At 43.8% G+C, this 22,554-nt stretch overlaps 1 pseudogene across 1 annotated transcript in view; it reads right to left on the reverse strand.

Annotated features, from left to right (window-relative positions):
* Positions 1-1,205: 1,205 nt before the first annotated feature.
* LOC310789183 (extracellular calcium-sensing receptor-like) overlaps positions 1,206-22,554 on the reverse strand; it is a 64,369-nt pseudogene continuing 43,020 nt past the window's right edge. The window contains exons 2-6 of the transcript in view: positions 22,192-22,489; positions 21,164-21,958; positions 20,769-20,996; positions 19,840-19,963; positions 1,206-2,117 (exon numbers count right to left, since the gene is read on the reverse strand). The product of the transcript in view is annotated as an extracellular calcium-sensing receptor-like (transcript). The remainder of the gene's footprint in view (positions 2,118-19,839; positions 19,964-20,768; positions 20,997-21,163; positions 21,959-22,191; positions 22,490-22,554) is intronic.

Consider the following 22,554-nt stretch of genomic DNA (forward strand, 5'->3'; position numbering starts at 1 on the left):
CTTTCACATATAAGCTGGTGGACTCGGTGCGATTCGGGGGGGTGAAGTTGCAACATTGATGCATTGTTCACCAAGGCATTGTGCCTTGGTGAACTTGGTGAAGTTTGGTGAAGACTTGGTGATATTGGAGTGGTTCTCACACTCCGCCGTGGGAGAACACGGCATTGTTCGCCTCCAATGCTTAGAGGCATTGTTGCGATTTTCATTTGGTCTGGTTCTCTTTCACACAGCAATTTGCCAAGCGCACCAAACTCTCTGAACAATGTCACGTGATCAAAACAGTCACTCGTCTATTACACAGAATAGAGAAGGGAAATCTCTTCTCTTCAGCCGGCTTCTTGCCTGGCTGCGGGCTGACTGAACAACACAAGTGAATCCGCAAAACACAAACCATGGAGCAACCACCTGTGATATTGGGATTTCTGGTTTTACTTTGGTGTTACTATCAAATCAATATTTGACAAGAATGTGCCAAATATGAGCAGCAGATGAGGCAGCAAACTGTTGATCATTCCATTCTGCAGATGAGACGAGTAGCCTACGTACCGAAGGAGAAGGCAAGACAGCTGTTGAGAAACTTGTGTTGTACGACGTACGTCACGCGGCGCGCAGGTACTGTACACGTGTGCACAACGCAGTGTTTGTTTTGCTCCCTTCTACCGTCTTCTACTCATGATGCACTGCATGAGTGCATTAGATGCACTGGCGCTCTTGTGTTGAGTCCGGTTTGCTTTCACACAACAAACGAACCGTGCCAGGGTTCACTTGGATTGGAAGCGAACTGAGACCCACGTTTTCAAGCGGACCAGAGTTTGTTTGTTCCGCCCCAGAGTTCGTTTGCGCTTTCACACCAGCCCAAACGAAACGCACTATCCGAGGGAACGAACTCTGGCGCGTTTAAAGCAGACCTAACAGCTTATGTGAAAGCGACCTTAGTGTCATTATGCAGTCTCAATGACTGGCATTCTGATTCAAGTCTAAGATAGATCTTTGTTCTTCAATAAAATGAAGAAGAGTAAGAAAAAGGCATTTGGGTTGCAAGAGCTAGTTTGCCAGTCTGAGAAATAAACCTAAACAACACAGTGTATTGTATCAATGATGACAGCAACCACAGTTATAATAGCACCCTATTGCATTCATGAGTGATTTTTTTTTTAAATTTAAACAAGTTTTTGTTCTTCTACTATGCCTATTATACTCACTCGTCATGATGATTTTGATGGCATTTTAGCCATCATGTTCTTTTTTGTATTCTTTTCTGGCTTCAATAAGATTATGTAACATTTTGGAATAAAAATACAGATTAGCAGTGCAAAACTGGAGGCCACAATTGCAAATATCTCCACAGCAACACTGAACTTCCCTGGAGAGCTGACATACGCAGGGATAAAGGTGATCCAGACCGCACAGAATATCAGCATGCTGAAGGTGATAAATTTGGCTTCATTGAAATTATCAGGCAAGTTCCGAGCCAAAAAAGCTAGAAAGAAACATAACATAGCCAGGACCCCTATATACCCCAATACAGCCCAGAAGCCTACAGCTGAGCCTAATGCACATTCTAAGATGATTTTGTCTTTAAAGTGTTTAAAATTCTTGAAAGGAAAAGGAGGCGAGATAGTTAGCCAAAGTATGCAAATCAGGACCTGTATGAGAGTGAAAGCCAGAACACTGAGTCTCTGCTGAGCAGGGCCGAACCATTTCATGATATTACTCCCTGGAAGTGTAGCCCTGAAGGCCAGTAACACCACTATAGTTTTTCCCAGAACACGACATGCAGAGGACAAAGGTGATCCCAAATGCTGTGTGTCGCAGCATGCAGGACCACTCAGAGGGCCGGCCGATGAAGGTCAGAGAACACAGGAAACACAGAGCCAGGGAGAAGAGCAGCAGGAAGCTCAGCTCAGAGTTGTTGGCCTTGACTATGGGGCTCTTCCTGTATCTGAAGAAGATGAAAGCCACCATAGCAGTCTTGCAAGTTCCTAACAGGGCCGCCGCCGTGAGCAGTGCCCCCATAATCTCTTCATATGATAGAAACTCTGTGTCCTTCTTTTCACAGTCATCTCTTTTCTCGTTTGACCAGAATTCAGGATGGCATCGCTCACAGGTGATGGAATCTACAAGTTAAAATCAAAACAGATATTAGATTTCCTGAGTCGCTCCCTTATTTTCCCACCATTTCCAATTCATTGAAATTGTTTTATTTATTCAACCAAAAAGTTGCAAAATCTTTCAAATCGGTGTGTTCATGAATTCAATCTGAACATTTGATCTCCGATCTGGAGATAGCGTCACAGACATTACTACAAAGATCTAACAAATAAAATATGATGCAATACTATTTATTAAAATATCCAGCATTATGTAAGGATGTAAATGCTGCTATCACTGCCGATACCAACATTCAGTCAGGAAATTGTAAAAAATAAAGCAAGACAGATGTTGGCTGCTCTGGGCCTTATTTCTCTTCTAGATGGAATGTTGAAAATATATCAGCCAAATGTTTTATATATCAGTCAAATGTTTTATTGCAAATTCAAACCAAGTTAAGTGAGATAAAATGTGTAAGATAATGTTCATGCCTAGTGTTATGGATCGTTAGGTGAGAGTAGGGAGTATCCCAATAACTCAAATATGATCATGTTTACCTATGTATTTCTGGCTGTCTGATCATTGAATGTTGTTGAATTGCCTGGTGGAATTATGAAACTGTGACTGTTAGAAGGCTTCCCAGGGCGACCTTTGCTGCTTGCTTCTGGAGGGAAGTGCTTCCGGGGTGAGAAGGACAGTATTAACGAGGAGAAAGACGGGCTAGCAGAAGCTACCCTATGTTCTATGTGTTGTATTAAGCGTCATGTGATATGTGTGTTTTACGTATGTATGTTTTGTCCATTGATACCTGTAGGCCTTGTATGAGATCAGGCTCCATCCAAAAGCTTTAAATAGCTTCCTGGGAGACCTGGCACACTCACATTGTAAACCTGATGTTAGTGATGATTATGCTGACGATGATGATATGTATGTGTGTGTGTGTGTGTGAATACATTTCATTTCATTTAATTTCATTTAATATAAACTAATATTTCCAGTCTTGCTTTGGCGAGGCACCACTGAATGAGTGAGGCCTGGACGGCTCTCACTTCTGCACAGATAACAGTGCTGTTCCGACGTTGGGATGGGCCAGGATGCCAGCTGAAGGAAGAGTGGCGACCAGATGGTGCCAAACGTCCTGCGTGAAGGCTCAGGTAATTCAGCTGAATTCAATGGTCAATATCCTAATCTTCTTGTAATCTTTGTCCATTCATCTTACAGTAGCCGGTGTGATGATAAGGTACCCCTAGACAAGAGTTTAATTGAGCAGCTGGAAGCCGACAGCCGGCGTGTGACACTAACAATAATTAAGAAATATATTTACTTAAAGGGATAGTTCACATTTTTTCAAGTCTAGCCTATTTGCTACTTACCAATGATGATGTTGGTAGAGTTCTTTCTCAGCACAATCTATCCTGTTTTCTCATAGTAGCTAGTTAGGCAAAAATGCAAGCAAGGTCAATGGGGTCACACTCCCGTATGTACAAGCTGACTGAAGCTCACTGAAATGTACTTTGTGTGCACTGTGTGTGTGTGTGTGTGTGTGTGTGTGTGTGTGTGTGTGTGTGTGTGTGTGTGTGTGTGTGTGTGTGTGTGTGACTGTGGATAAAATTTTAGTGAGCATCAAGCTTGTACATACAGGAGCGTGACCCCATTGACCTTGCATTTATTTATTCCCAACTTTCCAGAGCTACTATGAGAAATAAGATGGATCGTGCTGAGAAAGAACTCTACCTATCAACATCATCAAAATGTAATCAGTTGATCCTGGAGTCCAAGTGGACATCAGTAGTATCTTTGAGATAAGAAGGAAGTTTGGATACAAGTGTTTTTATGTGTCTGTCAATATACTGAGAAATAGGTTCTGTAAGGGACTGTGTACCTGCCACAATGGGCCTGCCTGGTATAGGTTCCACACAGCTCTTATGAATCTTTGGAAGAGTATAAAAAACTGGACGAACAGGGTGTTTCTGTAGCATAAACTTATTCATCCTGACAGATCAAAAAATCACTTACATAAGAGGCAGAATCCTACGCCCCGCACAAGCTTTTTAGTAGAAATGAGTAAGCTGATCCTCAACAGGAATTACTTTAAATTTGAAAATGCTTATTATTTAATGTCAAGGTGTAAGTATGGGGAGGCCTGCTCTCCTAACTATGCTAACCTCTTTATGGGTAAGTTTGAAGAAGACTTTGTCTACCACAACAACCCTTTTTGTTCCTTGTTAAAATGCTGGTTACGTTTTATTGATGATATATTTTTCATTTTCACAGGGTCACTTACTCAACTTGAGGAATTCAAGGTATACATCAATTCTAGAATGCCCTCTTTAAAATGTTCACTATAATTCAGTCTTGAGTCTGGATCCTTTCTGGATGTTTGTGTAAACAAGTCTGAACAACTCATGACCAAGGTAGGGTTTACCCTTTAGCCAGTTTCTACGAATAAAGAGGATCTGCAGTACTGACATTTCTTTTGAAGAACAGGCTTCTGAACTCTGTTCACGATTCAGAGCTAAGGGTTACAGTACTACTGACCTTGATAACAGCCTCCAGAAAGTTAGAAATATGAAGCGACATGTTGGCACCTAAAACTCTCATGATTTTAATATTGTTTTTGTGCTACAACCTTCTCTCCTGTTTCCCAGGAAATCAAAAAGTGTGTCTTGAAAGATTGGCACATCTTGTGTAGTGACCCCCAAGTAGGCCATGTCTACACTAAGCCTCCCATTTTTGCTCACAAACGAGCCAGGAACGTAACGGACATGCTAGTCAGAGCTGACTGTCATAACACTTTTTGTCTAATGTACCTAATGGTAATTTTCCTTATCTTTTGAGGTGCCTGTGTGGTTTATGTTATGTGGGTAAGACCAGAAGGCATTTAAAAATCAGCATCTCCGAACACAAAAGTAAGATTAGGAACAACGATGAAAAGTCCCCACTAGCAAGGCACTTCTGCCGGCTATGATGTGTCTTATCTTAGGTTCCAGAGCATTTAAACTGTAGCACCTTTAAAAAGAGGTGGTGATAGGGACAGAGCTCTGTTACAGAGAGAAGCTTTTTGGATTCACACTCTGCAGATGGAACATCCTAAAGGTCTTAATGAGGAGTTACTGCTAGGTTGTTTCCTCTAGTTATTTTTTTATCATTTTTCTAAATATTTCAATTTTGTACTTTTTCTACATGGCCCTTCGTGTGTATACTTTTGACCTTGTGGGTCATACCTGTCACAGTAGGATTACAGACACAGGGCCTATACTTTATTGGCCTATTAGTAGGCCAATATACTGTACCTTGATTCTATTGGTCTAAATAGCTGTAGGTTAGGTTGTCCAGCTTCCCTGGCAGTTTTTTGTCAGATAGTTTTCCTTGGCAGGCACTAGGTCGCTTTTTTAACCTTCTATTTGTTGTGTGCAATTCAAGGGTGTTCATGCTTCCAGGGAGCGATGTGAGAGCATGTCTGAGTGAGGTTTCTATAATTGTATATATTTCTATGGTAAGATTTTGTATATTCTTTAAGTGTCATATTATGTATATGACATGTATTTTGTAACAGTATTTTCATGTCCTTCTCTAACACGTGGGCTTACACATGTATGCATTTCCTGTATAGACCTTTATTGAATTATTGATTCTACTTCTGGTCTGTATGTATTTAGTCATCATTTCCGCCTTACACAACACAACGTTGATGAAGGCTTGACGCTGAAACATTTGTTGTGTGCCGTCCCAGGTGACTTATTAGATTTTTGAAATGACTTTGTCACCCTAATGGAACTCGAGTTGTGAGTGTGCTCGCATTCGATTACACGAGTCACAACATGTACTGTACATGTGAGTGTTTCTGGTCCTGCTGGATTGTGTATTTTGGGCGACTAAACAGGAGTAGGCAAAAGTACCATAGACTGCCATTGTAGTGCTAAGTAGCAGTGAGGGCTCTACCACTGTTTGTAATGCATGCACATTGAAGATAATAGCATCCACATTCTACATTTAAAGCAGCTACGAGCAAGATTTTCGATTGTTATTAAACAGTATAATTACAATATTGATGCATCACATCTTACCTATAATAGTAGCTGAGACCAAAGCCGTGTGAATCGGAGATTGCTCTCTTAAGTCTGTGTCTGTCTAAACTCGCGTCAACAGGGGGCTCTCTCTCTCGCCAGACCACCGGACCTTACCTTCCGGAAGTGAAACCCGGAAGTGAAACGCAGGTGCCTGCATTCCCCCGTTCGCGCTGCCTAGCAACATACCATAAACAAGGAGAACGCCAGGCATACTCTCGCGAACATCTCTCGTTATATTCTAACAGGTTTTTTGGAAGTTATTTTGTGGTTATGGCCGAAGTGGCTGCTGCAAACCATTTCATTTCACTTCCTGATCTGCCCTGGCCACAGAGAGACTAACACTGGCCGATTCACTCGGGGTTCAAGCGAGACTACTCTGCGTTGGTCTTGTCTACTATTAGAGGTAAGATGTGATGCATTGATATTCAATTTAGACTGTTTAATAACAATCGAAAATCTTGCTCGTAGCTGCTTTAATATCGGCAATATGGCACATAGGCGAATCTCCAACAATTTTGAAGTATGCCTTTAACCGCGCTAATCATGCATATCTCTCACCCGGAGCATCAGTGTGCGTGTGGTGCCATCTTTATGCACAAACAGGAGCAGCTGCCTGGGTGGCGAGGCGTGCTCTCTTTCTCTCTCTCGCGTGCTTCCTCTCTCTCTGTGTGTCTCTCTCACATGCTCTCTCTCACGCGTGTGCACTCCCTCTCTCTGTCGATCTCAATTTGTGGGACCCCCACAGGTGTTCTTATTCATGCGGGCTCAGACTCTCTAAATGGGAGCCAAGCCCCACACAACTCAAACCCTGCATGTGTCCGAAATTGGGCACCACACTCCTTCAGGTTCCCGGTAGCGCACTCTCAAAGTTTTAAGTCGATCGGATGAATGGTTCTGGAGATAAACCTGCTTTTTGTGTTACCAGTAGGTGGCACTATGACTATGAAATTGGGTAGCGCACTCCATTGGGTTCCCAGCAGCACACTCCCCAAGTTTTAAGTCGATCAGATGAATGGTTCTCAAGATAAAAAACTTTTTGTGTTGCCAGTAGGTGGCACTGTCAGAAATTCACAAAAATACAGTTCAAGTCGGAGATCGCGTATTGTTGGCCAACAAAGGGGAAGAGTAAGGTCGCTGACCGTTGGGAAGATGCCACTTACGTGGGCACTGAGGTGAATGCCGACAGCCAGACCTTCAAAATCCAGAACAGCACCACTGGTGTTGTTAAAATGGTCCTCCGCAACCTGATAACACCGGTCAACTTTCTGCCACTCCCTGACACTGCTTCTGAAGATGGATTGGACCTGTCTGCTCCTCTGCTTCAGATAATCCACACGGAGCAGTTATAGAACCAGAGTCTGGGTCTCCCAGTTGCCAGAGGGGTCTAGTGACTCGAGTGTGGAGGTTGAGAGCCTGTCTCAAGATGCTCTCCCTGGTGGTCAGAGTGATCCACTCCCTTCACCTGCTTCAGTGGGAGTTCACTCTCAGGAATCCGATCGGCTGGTGTCTGAGTCGGACGTTGTGGAGTCCAATCGGAGTGTCAGATCTTGCACTGCCCTGGCTGATGCTGCCAGGCCGAGTGAACACGTTCCCACACTACCCAGTGCTGCTGTTCCAGTCCCACCAGTGACACGGTTACTGAGCCGGTCACAAAGCGTCCAGTCTATAACGGGGAGGTTGTTTAAACCTGTGTCTAGGCTTATTGCTGTGTTGTGCCATTAATGACTTCCAATACAACTGTGCCATTAATGACTTCCAATACAACTCAGTATCCTGTCATCTGCAGAAATATTCAGATGACTGTAGTTGCAGATAGTTAGATAGGAGGCAGAGTACAGGGAACTGGTGGGCCGCTTTGGAGACCGGTGCTGAGAAAACCACCTCCTCCTTAACGTGTCCAAAACCAGGGAGATGGTTGTGGACGTCAGGAGGACCAGCACGGAGCCGAACCCTATTTCCATCGGGGGTGAGGAGGTGGTGAGTGTGGACAGCTACAAATACCTGGGCGTTCACCTGGACAAAAAACTGGACTGGAGATGCAATACAGAGGCTGTCTACAAGAAGGGGCAGAGTAGACTCTATTTCCTGAGGAGGCTCAAATCCTTCAATGTGTGCAGCAAGATGTTGCATATCTTTTACCAGTCTGTAGTAGCAAGTGCAATTCTCTTCGCAGCCACCTGCTGGGGCAACTGCATCAGAGCCGGCGACTCTAACAAACTGAACAAACTTTTTAGGAGAGCAGGCTCTGTGCTGGGGACCACTCTGGAGCCCCTGGAGGTGGTTGTGGAGGGTGGTTGTGGAGGGAAGGATGCTACAAAAAATACTTAAAATCATGGATGACACAACACACCCCCTACACGACCTGCTGGCTGGATAACGGAACGGTTTCAGTCAGAGGCTCCGTCAGCTCCCCTGCAGCAAGGACCGTTACAGGAGGTCTTTCGTGCCCACCGCAATAACAATATACAATAACTCCTGGACATGCCGACAGAGGAGGGCCCTCCTCTCCCTACCCCTCCCTCTCTCCCCCCCACCTCCCCTCCCTCCCCTCCCACCCTCCTATAATGACCCTCCTGAATGGTGAGGGGGCGGTCTGTGGGGGGTGGAGGGTGGGGGGGGGGGTTGGTGGTTGGGTGGGAATGGAGGGGGGGTGGGGGTGCTGAGGGGTGGGGGGGAGGAAGGGGGGAGGGGAGGTGGTCGGGGGGGGGGAGGAGGAGGGGTGGTGGGGGGGCGGAGAGGGGGAGGGGTGATTGGGGGAGGAGAGGAGGGGGGGTGGGGAGGGGAGGAGGAGGGGTGGTGGGGGGGGAGAGGTGGCAGGGGGGGAGGAGAGGAGGCGAGGGGTGATGGGGGGGAGAGGTGGGGGGGAGGAGAGGAGGGGGGGTGGGGAGGGGAGGAGGAGGGGTGGTGGGGGAGAGGGGGGAGGGAGGGGGGGGGGTGATGGGGGGGAGGGGAGGGGGAGAGGGGTGGGAGAGGGGGGGGAGGAGGGGAGGCGCTCTGGCAGAGGGGTCGAACCTAGCGTAGAACGCGTTGAGTTCGTCCGGTAGGGTGGGTGACGTGCTGGGGTTCTGTCGTTTCACCTCTTTGAAGTCTGTGGCAGCATGGAGCCCTCTCCACAGGTGTCTGGGGTTGTTAGTGTCCAATTTTGACTCCAGCTGCCTTCCATAATCTCTCCGTGCTATTTTTATAGCGGTCCGGAGGGCATATTGTGCCTGCTTGTATTGGTCTGTTGTGCCAGAGCTGAAGGCGGCGGTCCTGGCGTGAAGGGCAGCCCTGACGTCGCTGTTGACCCAGGGCTTTTGGTTCGGCATTATTTTGACTCTTTTTGTGGGGACTATGTCGTCGGTACACTTCTTTATGAAGCATGACACTGTATCTGCATACTCGCCCAGGTCTCCTGTAGCTTTGAACTCCTCCCACACCACTTGGTCAAAGCAGTCCCTCAGGATGTCATCTGATTGGTCTGACCAGCAGTGGGCGGTTCGGAATGCTGGGGGTTGTTTTTTTAGTTTTTGTTGGTACCTGGGTACTAGTAGAATGGAGGCGTGGTCCGATTTGCCGAAAGGGGGGCGAGGGACGGCTTTGTAGCCATGTCGGATATTTGAGTAACATTTGTCCAGTGTGTTACTGCCTCGCGTGGGGAAGTGAATGTGCTGGTACAACGTGTGCATTCTACCTCTCAGGTTTGCCCTGTTAAAATCCCCAGTCACCACCAGGGCCATTTCGGGTTGTTTTGTCTCCTGTGCGCTGATGGCGCGTTGCAGCTCTTTCAGTGCGACAGTCACGTTCGCTTGTGGAGGAACGTATACACCCATGATGGTGACTGACGTGAATTCCCTCGGACTCCAGAACGGCACGCATTGTACCATTACATATTCAAGATCTGCTGAGCAGTGTTTCCCAATGTCTGTGGTGTTTATACACCAGTTTTCGTTAATCATTAGACAGACGCCTCCGCCTTTCATTTTCCCGGATCGTTCATCTCTGTCTGCTCTGAATACATTGAATCCTGGTAGAGTGATAGAATGATCCGTTGTATCAGGGGTGAGCCAGGTTTCAGTCAGACATAAAACGTTACATCGCGCTATGTCTTTTTGGAATTGTGCTCGCGCTCTTAATTCACATAGCTTATTCTCCAAAGATTGGACATTTGCCAGTAAGACGCTGGGTAACGGGGGCTTGTTGGCGCGCCTTCTTAGGCGGGCGAGTATGCCACCTCTCCTACCTCTTTTCCGTTGGTATTTTATAAGTTCAGGAAATTCCGTGAGGTCGGGGGCTCGCCAGTTACTGTTGGGATAAATCCGTGTGTTCCTGAATTGGATCAGCGCGTTCCTGTTGTATTTTTGCCCGACGCTGGTGTCGGCGTCTTTGGCGTCTTTGTTCTCCTCCATTGTGGGGAGCGGACGGCTGCAGCGAACAGCCGTCTGTGTAGTTCCTTGCAAAGAAAAGTGCGAAGACGCTACTATGTACACTATTTAAAAACACTGTTATATACACTAGGTATTTACAAAGCGAATCGAGGCAACGAAATTAAATTAAAACGCGTTTACACTAAATAAAAAAGCCTATTTGTCTAGGAAGTTACGGAGCGCGCAGCGGGTCGCCCTCTCCCGGCGCCTCTTCTCACTCTCAACATCAACATTACATTTGTACCCCAGCAGCGTTCAACGCTCTGATAGAGACAGGCACAAAGGAATTTCTGTATCTGTTCTTTTTAACTATGGGGGCACGAAGGCGGAGCCCGGAAGGAAGCAGCTCATATTCGAACCTCAGAGGGTGGGCATCATCTGATCGGATGGACACAGCTTTTTTCAGCACCTGGTTATTACAGATCTGGTCCAGGCTTCTGAACTGGGTTCCGGCTATTTTCGAAGCCACCTTCACTATTCTCCCCAGGGAGTTCTTGTCTTTAGTACAAAGATTACCATACCAGCAGATTATGGAAAATGATATGACAGACTCCACAAAAGCACACAGGGTCGTCACTTTAACGACCCTGTGTTTACATTGCTGTGAGAATGAGGGGGGGCAGCATCCCTCCTCAGGTTCCAATTAAAAAATGTCTTGCAATGCAGCGGAGAGGGCAGCATGAAGGAGCAAAGAATAGTAGGAGAATATGTATTTGTAAGCTGAATAAGCAGCATTAATATTCATGTGTCATCAAGTCTGTCATGAATAAAATCAAGGGGAAATAATCAGTAGAGCTCAGTGAGATTTTCACGTGACTATACTGCCCTCCAAATCAAAACCGCAGTAACTACAATTTTGGTCAAAATTGAGTTATTATTGAAATTGAACTTTTAGATATCTGTTTTATCATGTGACAAATTTTCTAAGTTCAGTCTTGCTCTATATTTGAGAAAACAGAGTATAAAAGTTGCAGTAACTACAAAATCCAACCAAAAACCAGACAAAACTGCAGTAACTACACTTACTACAGTTTGATTTGCTTTCACAGAGCTTCCGCTGGACTTAAACAGAGATAAACGCAGTAACTACACTTTGAGGTGTAGTTACTGCGGTTCAGACTGGTTTTTGGTTGGATTTTGTAGTTACTGCAATTTTCCCGCTCTTTCCATAACAAAGCCCAACATATCAATCACTCATAATGGCACAATCTGTTTAGTTAATCCAGTCAATTCCCAATATGAGAGCGCACTGACAGCTGTCCAAATTGTTAATGAATGAGTCTTCAGTGTCTTTAAAATCGTAAATGCTGTATTCCTAGCTAATAATCCATAAGAGATCATCCAATAAAGAAGTGAATTGTGTTCTCCACTGGGAAGTGTTAATCTGGCTGTAGATAGTGATAATTGTTTGGTAACACTACCTAGCTCATCAGGACAATCCTTTTAATTGCTGCATAAATTATCAGCATTCAGACTCAGTCTGTAATTCATTTTAATCAAAATAATTGTAATATGCTATGTAATACTGTATATGTTCTTGTATGAATTATCAAATTCAAAAAATTCAGAAAACCTGTTCTAAATTAAGATAATAAAACAACTGTGCTCATTAATTAATTGTGTCAGAATGATGACCAAAAAGCAACACCAGTGGTGAAGATTACATCAACTGACTTCACGATTCCCTGAATTTATCTGTTACTCATCCATTTAAATGTTTTAAACATGTAAACAATAAAACAATTAAATACAGATATGATGTGGTATCGAAATCAAAACCGATTACAATTGTCTCATGAAAAACAAGACAGGAGAAGCACATTAGATTGTAGTTACTGCGCTTTTCCCTTGTACTACCTACACATCTGTTTAAGGTAATACACAGACAGAGTGCCGTATCTGCATTTCTGGGGTCATAGGTCAAGTAATTGATAATTGTTTTGCCCCCAAAAAATACTTTAACGTATACATATTTAATAAGCGCATTACCACTTTTCAACCTATATCTCATTTGGCTGGACAGTCCAAAAACTTTAAAGCCATTTTTCTCAGTTTCAGTGTTGGCGTAGTTACTGCGGTTATGATTTGTAGGGCAGTATAATGGTAGGCTATAATGAGTCACGCATTCAGAAATAATATCCTCTAGGGCCACGCCACTTTCTGGAACCCCCATCCTGTGTAAGTAGAGGGTTCCCAGTGTAAAACCTGGCCATTTCCACCACTGCTTATGGATGAGCATCATCTGCTGCATGCCATCGAGAACCGGTGGTCGGATCGACTTCAAACTTTAGGAGTGTGCCCTATTGTGCAGTGCAGTGCCCTCTGGGCATAGCGCCACCTACTGGCAACAAAAAATGTGGTTTATCTTAAGAACCGTTTGTCCGATGGACTTCAAATTTGGGGAGTGCGCTGATGGGATCTCGACACAGTAGTGCCGAATTTCGTGCAATTCAGCACAGCACCACCTACTGGCCACACAAAAAGTGGTTTATCTTGAGAACCCTTCGTCCGATCGACCTCAAACTCGAGGAGTGCACTTAGGGGCACTCAAGGGAGTGCAGGGAGCTGAATTCCATGCAATCTGGCATAGCACCACCTACTGGCAACACAAAAAGTGCTTTATCTCCATAGCTATTCATCTGATCGACTTCAAACTTCAAACTGGGAGTGCGCTTAGGGGGACTCAACGGAGTGCAGGGAGCTGAATTCCATGCAATTTGGCATAGTGCCACCTACTGGCAACAGAAAAGCAGTTTATCTCGATAGCCATTCATCTGGTCGACTTCAAATTTGGGGAGTGTGCTGCTGGGAACCTGACATAGAGCAGTGCCGAGTTCTGTGCAATTCGGCACAGCACCACCTACTGGCAACACAAAAAGTGGTTTATCTTGAGAACCGTTCATCCGATTGACTTCAAACTTGGGGAGTGTGCTCCTGGGAACTCAAAGTACATGTAGTGCAGTGCTGAATATCTTGCAATTTCCCGCGCCACTTACTGGCAACACAAAAAGCTGTTTATCTTGAGAAACATTTGTCTGATTGACCCCGATGGAGTGCGCTGCCGCATTTCATGCAATTTGGACTTATTCCAGGACTGTCTTTATGTCTGTCTTTCGTGTAGCTCGAGAACCGTTTGTCGGATCGACTTCAAACTTGGGGAGTGCGCTTAGGGGGACCTGACAGAGTGCAGTGTGTGTCCAGGGGGGAGCGCCTACGGGGTGGTGCATGGTGGAACGGGCACTGCACTAGTCTATACTATAATGATGATAGCGTCTGTCTGTCTGTCTCTCTGTCTCTCTCTCTCTCACTGTCCTTTGCGTATCTCGATAACCGTTGGTCGGATCGACTTGAAACTCGCAGAGTGCGCTGATGGCAACCTGACGGAGTGCAGTGCCCTGTTTCTGTGCAATTCAGATGCGAAACATGTTCGATATTTGAGCATTTGTGTTCAGTTCTGCTCCTTCAAGCTCCAACTGATCTGGGCGTAGGGTCATTGACAGGAGGTGAGAAAGTAAACACAGGGTTGTTAACTAAGTCAACATCGAGTCCTTGAGATTGAATGGGGGGCGGGGGGTGGGGTGTTAAGTAAACATGAGAGAGAGGGCAGTATGAAAGAAGGAGAGAACATGTATTTGTAAGCTGAATAAGCAGCATTAATATTCAAGTCGGTCATGAATAAAATCAAGGGGAAATCATCAGTAGAGCTCAGTGATCTTAGTTAAGTGAGATTTCTAAGAGATTTTTACGTGGCTATAATGGTAGGCTATAATGAGCAGAGATGGGAAAAGTACTGACATTCTGTACTTGAGTAGAAGTACAGTTACTTGTGTAAAAAACTACTCTGGTAAAAGTAGAAGTACTGATTCAATTATTTTACTCAAGTAAAAGTAAAAAAGTACAGGCTCTGAAATGTACCCAACGAGTAAAAGTAAAAGTATTTTTACCGTATCTTTCTGAATGACTGAACCTCACATCATAGAATATAATTTGAGGATAAAAGATCCCCTACAAATGTTTTACACATCTTAAAACTCTACTTTAAATAGTGTGATATGGTTTTTCCACACAAAAAACCCCCATTAAAATCACATCTAGTCCTCCCTCATTAATATTTCCATAATATATGAATGTGCAAATAGTTAAGACAAGTTTAACTGCTGGATACAAGGTGTCCCTTACAAAGTGCAATAGCACAATACTCGAGACTGATACGATACTGATACCTAATGGATAAGAAACTGAATGTCCACAAGGTTGATCACATTCACAAATTCAAGGTTTATTATTAAGACAGAACTGTCTCTGGTGTTAGAACACCACCATATTCCATATTAGCTGAATGTTGACAGTGCACAAACTGAATGTATGTGTTAGAACAACACCATAAGGGGCCATGCACACAGGGAGCGGTTATTTAAAAAAGAACGCTTGGAAAAGCCGGATTATTGGCAACTCTGGCAGCAGCGAGATGAAAATCCTCCTCTCCTGGGAGAAGAGGTGGGAGGAAAAGGAGCAGGGCGCTTTTCCTGTTAAACTTTCCTCAGCTTTCAGCGCCCAGAGCGCTGTGCAAAAAAAAAAACACCACCAGCTTTTAAACGCGATGAAATGCTTCTTGAAAGAGATGCGCGCTAAGCGTGTACTTATAGAGAATGATTTGCAAAAAGACGCTGTGAGCGCTAATAAGTCCTGGCTGTCTGCACGGCCCCTAATGTCTGCTATGTATCTCTTAATACAACATTTCTCCTCCCGTCAGAGAACATCCGTGTTTCTCTTCTGTGTTCTGCTTTGTCCACGCCCCTTAAGAGACCATCTAGCCAATGAGGTTTCATAATACTGACAGAGGGGCTGAGAGAGCCAATCCCAAGCAGACAACTACGGCACCAGAGGAGTCAAGTCATACTATTGGTGGAGCTGGAATGAGCTTTTATCTATTACTTCTGCTCCGTTCTCCCGTTTCTACTCGTTTTTAAATTACTTTCTCGTGCATTTAAACAAAAGTAACGAACCTGTTTTGAAAATGTACACAAGAAAAGTACAGATACTTGTGTTAAAATGTAACGAGTAAAAGTAAAAAGTCGTCAGAAAATGTAATAGGCTACTGAAGTAAAGTACAGATACTCGAAAAATCTACTTAAGTACAGTAACGAAGTATTTGTACTTCGTTACTTCCCATCTCTGATAATGAGTCACGCATTCAGAAATAATATCCTCTCTAGGGCAACACCACTTCCGAGAACCCGCATCCTGTGTAAGTAGGGTTCCCAGAGTAAAACCTTGCCATTTCCACCACTGCTTATGGATGAGCATCATCTGCTGCATGCCATCGAGAATGGTTGGTCGCGTCGACTTGTGTGCCCTATTGTGCAGTGCAGTGCCCTGTTTTTGTGCAATTCGGCAGAGCGCCACCTACTGGCCACACAAAAAGTGGTTTATCTTGAGAACCGTTAGTCTGATCGACTTCAAACTCGAGGAGTGCGCTTAGGGGGACTCAAGGAGGTGCAGGGAGCTGAACTATGTGCAATCTGGCACAGCGCCACCTACTGGCAAGACAAAAAGCGGTTTATCTCGATAGCCATTCATCTGATCGACTTCAAACTTGGTAAGTGTGCTGCTGGGAACCTGACATAGAGCAAGTGCCGAATTTTGTGCAATTCGGCAGAGCGCCACCTACTGGCAACACAAAAAGTGGTTTATCTTGAGAACCGTTCATACGATTTGGTGAGTGTACCCCTGGGAACTCGAAGTAGTGCGGCGCTGAATTTCTTGCAATTTGACATAATGCCACCTGCTGGAAACACAAAAAGCAGTTTATCTTGAGAAACGTTTGTCTGATTGTGACTTCAAACTTGGGGAGTGCGCTGCTCGGACCCCGATGGAGTGCGGTGCCGCATTTCATGCAATTTGGACTTATTCCAGGACTGTCTGTATGTCTGTCCTTCGCGTATCTCGAGAACCGTTTGCCGGAACGACTTCAAACTTGCGCTTAGGGGGACCTGACAGAGTGCAGTGTGTGTGCGGGGGGGAAGCGCCCACGGGGTGGTGCATGGGGGACCGGGCCCTGCACTAGTGTTGCTAATGACACAAACCTAGCAGCTAAAGGGACCCATGCTGAGTCGATCTGTGTAGTAGCAGGTAACATGAAACGCAAAGATAAACAGGCTTGCTGCATTGTCAGAGGAAATTTTTACCAGTGTAAGCTATTTCTATGGTGAAGTCTGTGATTCACGTTATTTTGTAGATAGTCTACAGATAGCTTTTATTTTGAAGGCTGGCTATGTAAGTCTTGTGTTGTGTTGATGGCAGAGCGCCTAACGCACACCTGGGGTGAATATAAACCCTGGCGTCTCGTGTGGACTCGTCCAAAGTTGGAGTTGTCTCCGTCTTTCAGAAACAAAGATTTTGTGTATGGACTCCTTATTAGGATAGGGATTTGTTAACTGACAATGCATCTCAGGTGATGTTTAGGAGTAACGCAAAATTATTTAATGAGTAGTGTAGTGAGTAGTGTAACGGATTACTTGCTCCAAGGAGTAATTTACTAAAGTAAGCCATTACTTTTTTTAAAGTAACAAGTAATGTGTAATATATTACTTTTTTGAGTAACGACCCCCAACACTGCCAACAAGTGAGCAGTCTACATCCATGTCTGTCCAGACTTTGACGTTTGAGCAAAATGTGAAGAAATTCGGTCAAGGCGTTACTGAGATATCACGCTAACGAACTTGAAAATGCCATTCGTGAGGTCAAAGTGACCTTGACCTTTGAGCACCAAAATGTAATCACTTCATTAAGTCCAAGTGGACGCTTGAGCCAAATGTGATGTAATTCCATCAAGGCATTCCTGACATATCGCATTAATGAGCTAGAAAATGACATTTGTAAGGTCACAGTAGGGCTGTCTTCTAAAAGTCGACGATTTGATCATCAGTTGAGAGACCCGTGAGTGGACGGATTTTCCTCAAGTCGAGCATCGAACATCGTCGTGTTTTTTTTCTCTCCCTCCCCTCCAGTCAGAGTGGTGTGCTGTGCTCTTAAAATACTGAACACAACCTCGTCAAAGTCGGCACGTCTTAATTATAGTTAGTTTCTCGCTGGATGTTTCATTACATTACTAATATCTTACCTGGATAAGCTCAAATTATGTTGTTTATGTTATCAGTCCGACTTGCAAGCACTCTCTGCCCAGACGCGGGCATGAGCAGTGGGATTCCCACTCTCTCCCATTGCCCAGAGAGGGGATGAGAAGAGGGTGACATAACGTCATGTTAACGGTACTTTATTCTAGTCAGAAACCACTTCGATTTGCATGTTTAAACAAGTTTGCAGCCTAGGTATAACTCGAAAACATTTTATTGATCTATTCACGTCACAGCAGAACGATATCAGAATACACAGTGCTTCCGCCCATGTGTCTTTTCCGGGTATAGTGTCCTCCTCGCTGGGGAGGTACAGACGGAGAGCAGGATAAAGCTAGGTTTGAGTGACAGATTAAGGGTGAATGGCATTACGAGAATTACTCACAAGCTTGTTTTAATGCTTTTCCATGGGTTGCATTTTGTAAAACCCACACAGTCAGAGACGTGAAGCGTTATTACGGAACCCACCGCGGTTTTGGGCAGACCATGCCCTGTGCCCGCCTACACAGCAGTTAAGCGCCGGTATTGGCCAGGCGCCCATGCTCCGTGAGCCAATGAGCCAATGGGACCAGTCTTTATTTTGACAAGCTGTGGCTTCTTTGAAAAGTTGCGTGAAGGGTGACCAGTGGCATTGATTCATGACACGATGCTTTGTCTCTCCCCCCATCTAAATTGATAAGTTATTTCTTGTTTAGACTTATTTAGGTCTTATTAGTCTTCAGAAGAACTGTAGCCTATTGGACATGTCATTTGAAAGCACGGCAATGTCCTTTACACTTTAATTTGTTTATTCCTGTAGGCTACATGTTGTTGTTTTAATGTTTAAAGGGTGACATAAAAAAATAGGCTAAGAGCCTAATTTAAAAAATAATTATGTCTCATTCATTATCCCGACGTCGAGTTGCCACAATTTACTGTTATTGTGGTCAAATAATCACAGAAGATATTCTAAAAATATATATATATATATATATATATATATATATATATATATATACTGAGTATATATATATATATATATATATATATATATATATATACTGAGTATATATATATATATATATATATATATATATATATATATATATATATATATATATATATTGGACAGTCGAATCCGAGTCGACTGGCAGAATCCTGAGTCAAGGACAGCCCTAGGTCACAGTGACCTTTATCTTTAACCTTTGACCACCAAAATCTAATCAGTTCATTCTTGAGTCCAAGTGGATGTTTGAGCCAAATGTGACGAGATTCAGTCAAGGCGTTCCTGAGATATCGCGTTAACAAGCTAGAAAATGGCGTTTGTGAGGTCACAGTGACCTTGAACTTTGACCACCAAAATCTAACCAGTTAATCCTTGAGTCCAAGTGGACGTTTGAGCCAAATGTGATAAAATTCAGTCAAGGAGTTACTGAGATATCGCGTTAACAAGCTAGAAAAGGCATCTGCGAGGTCACAGTGACCTTGAACTTTGACCTTTGACCACCAAAATGTAATCACTTCATCCTTGAGTCCAAGTATACGTTTGAGCCAAATGTGACGAAATTCTGGCAAGGCGTTCATGAGATATTGCGTTAATGAGCATCGGACGGACATACGTACGTACGTACCGAAACGAACGAACGAGCTAGAAAATGGCATTTGTGAGGTTGGTGACCTTGAACTTTGACCTTTGACCACCAAAATGTAATCAGTCCATCCTTGAGTCCAATCGGACGTTTCAGCCAAATTTGACCAAATTCCTTAAAGGCGTTCCTGAGATATCGCGTTAACGAACATCGGACGGACATACGTACATACCGAATCCCGAAACCATAACCCGAAACCATAATGCCTCCGGCTCGGCTATCGCCGGCAGAGGCATAAAAATGTATGATGCATGTTAGTTATATGTTATCTACAACTAATTGCCATGGTGTTTACATCATAATCACATAATGCAACTCAACAATTTTCTATGAATCAGAACAAGACTTCACAATACTCCCAAATTGTATATTCAAGTGCATTGATGATGAACTCCTTTATTACTATAATTGTATTGTATATAAACATATAAATACTGGTATTATATTTGAATATTTATTTGATTGCTGATATTGAATTTACTTGATCCATTAAATAATACTAGAGTACCTGTGGTGTTGCTGACTTCTCCCTCTGCACATGGTATACAGTCATAGCAGCAGACTGGCTTTCCTTTCTGGAGGACCTTACGGGTTCCTGGGGGACAGCTCTCACTGCACACTGACACAGGCACCTGCATGAACAAAAAGCAGTATGAGAGACATTTTGATATGCTGTTGTCTTTACAGGTCACCATTTGGAATTCTGATGAAATTGACATTACGATACAATAATCCCATTCCATGAGTGATCATACGGTATTAAAGAAGAATTACATTTTTTTACACCCTGGTCCTTATTTCCAGCTTTAATATGATGTTTAAGTCACCCTGACAACTTCAGTTTGATTAGCAGCAGCAGAAACGATAATCAGTTTGAACTGCAACCTGAAAATGAGGAAAATGGGGCCTCTGAAATGATTGTATTTATGTCTAGTCAAAAGCTTATTCCGACACACAGCGGTTAATTATGCTTATTATATAATAGAGAGAACATGAATTAGTGATGTAACGTACCCCCCGTGCTGCCGACAGCCTGCTCTGTTTGCTGTCCATCACATACTAGATAGATAGCACCTCTCGCTTTATCTCCCACTGCTCTTTGTAATCCCTATGGCCTTATTCCATAGCCTACGAGCGGCAATTTAATTGAAATGAATCGGCCATAATCTTGAAATCAGATCATATCTATAGGCTATGCTAGGCTGGCTGCTACACAACAGACTGAGTCAACTCTGACCTGCCCCGGATGTGCTTCAGAAGAAGAAGATAAATGCTTCTGTTTGGTAACAGAAGAAGAAGAGAAAACCACAGATGAAGAAGAGATGCACTGATTATCGTTTCTGCTGATGCAAATCAAAGTTGTCAGGGTGACTTAAAGATCACATTTAAAGCTGGAAAAAAGGTCCAGGGTGTAAAAAAACAGAATTCTCCTTTAACCTGTTCTGAGTTCTGTGCCCAAATTAAGGACTTAGTGTGCAGATTTAGCCGTTTTTCTGCAGGTAAAGATGTGTCGTAAAGACCAACAGTCACAAACTCCACACTGCCATTTTCGTCCGGCTGCCAGTTTATGATTTCATACTTTGCTGCTGGGTCTCCATTCTCATCAAAGTAAATGTTCTCCCCCTCCTTTGTCTTGAACTGAACCTTTTTTATGTGCTGCAAAATCTAAGCAGATAGATATTACTTTACTTATTCCATTAAATGTAAACCAGAATGATTAACATGCAATAATTTATTAAGCAATACCATTAAAAATAAAAAATAAAGCCAAAAAGAAAAGAAAATCTGTTCTGTGAAGCACACTATCATTCAGCCTTCAGTGATCAACTCACCGTGAATGGATCTGGCTGTACCTTGTTGCCACATATTTCTTTACAGCCAAGAACACTATGCAGTGCGTGAGCCACAGCATACACTGCTTTATAGACATTGTTAAATAAGGGCATATACGACATATCAGTGAAACTGTTTTGCTGCACAGACAGATCTTCAGACCCTGTACAGTATCTCTGATTCCCTCCTGAGCCCTTTGTCTGCTTGAACTTACAATCAAACATTGTCTCCCAGAATTCTGTGAACAATTCATCACTAGATGAATTGAGTGGCTTTACATCCAAAATGAACTCTCTCATGCCTGTGACATGGGCCTTGGGGATGTTCAGCCCTATAGCACCATCCAGGATGTGGTGTCCATTCATAGTTACAATGTCGGGATCAACGATCCAGCCCTCACTGCCTACCCACTGGTACCCAGTCAGGTTGTGGGGGGCCATCTCATGTATTAGTATTTCCAACTCAGCAAAGAGGAGGAATGCAACAATCACCTGGGAAGTGGAAGCTTTGATAATGTCAATTATTATCTGTATTTTCTCTGGTGGATCTGTTCTAAAGAAGGATACAGAGTACTCTAGACAGATGCCCAGCTTTTGGGCCGTCTCTGTGAATATGGCCATGCCTTTGTTGCCATAATCATCATTGCTCCTAATTGCCCCGACCCAAGTCCAGCCAAAGTGCTTGACCAACTGGGCCAGACCTCTGCTCTGGTGGAAGTCACTGGGTATTGTTCTGAGGAAGGATGGGTACCGGACTTTGTCACTGAGACAAGCACAGGTGGCCCCGTGGCTGATCTAGGTAGTAGAAAGAAATTATATTCCCAAGATGAGGATGTAAATTCAAAAACAATGTACACAGGAAAACAGAGCACTTTAACAGGAATTGCCTTCAAACTGCCTTTACTGTGAGCAGTCAGACAAATTGAAGTATAATAATTACTGTATTATCAACAAAATAAAACAAAATAAATAGATCAAACTGTAGCCAAAGTGATGATTATACAAAGAAAATAAAAATAACTACCCACCAGTGGGATATGAAAAGGTCCAATGACAGTGGATATAGCCATGGAAAGAGAGGAGAAGCTCGGTCCTATAATGGCCTGAACTTGGGCTGGTCTGGTGCAGGGTGCCTTGGAGGCTGTGGATATATCTTCAATACTATTAGCCAAGGCCAGTGCCACTCTTACTCCCCTTGCAATGGAACCACATGAATCATAGATCTTGTAGCCCAGAAAGATGCCAGGCAGCAAGTCTGTGCTGTTGTTAATCTCCTCAATGGCAAAGAGCATAGCCTGAGCAAACTGCAACCCTGTGAAATCCAAACTTGACCGAGACAGTTATAAAGAGTTGGTGTTATAGCCAGTATGCATAGCTTGAAATGAAACATT

Source organism: Poromitra crassiceps, assembly GCF_964638095.1.
Source record: "Poromitra crassiceps genome assembly, chromosome: 14".
NCBI classification, from domain to species: Eukaryota; Metazoa; Chordata; class Actinopteri; order Beryciformes; family Melamphaidae; genus Poromitra; species Poromitra crassiceps.